Genomic DNA, 268 nt, shown 5'->3' with positions numbered 1-268 from the left:
TAGTTACAAGTCAGCAAGCTACAAGTAAAGTGAGCGGAGAATTGAGTTGCGAATAAGCAAGCTATAAGTTTAATTGTGTTAACAAGTAGTAAAGCGTTGTTATTGCTTTAACAAGTATTGTAAAGTGTTTTTACTGTATTAGCAAGTATTGTAAATTGTTTGTTGTACAATAAAGTTAATTGTACTACAATTCGGTCATCGTTAGCCTTTATTTAACAATCCAGCGATACGAGCCCGAGTATATTTGGGAAATCCCTCAAGGTTTCGA

This window comes from Rhagoletis zephyria, unplaced genomic scaffold (genome assembly GCF_001687245.7).
Source record: "Rhagoletis zephyria isolate East Lansing unplaced genomic scaffold, Rhagoletis_zephyria_1.1 Rzeph_scaffold_14611, whole genome shotgun sequence".
NCBI lineage: Eukaryota > Metazoa > Arthropoda > Insecta > Diptera > Tephritidae > Rhagoletis > Rhagoletis zephyria.
Note: the sequence above shows the minus strand (reverse complement) of the source record.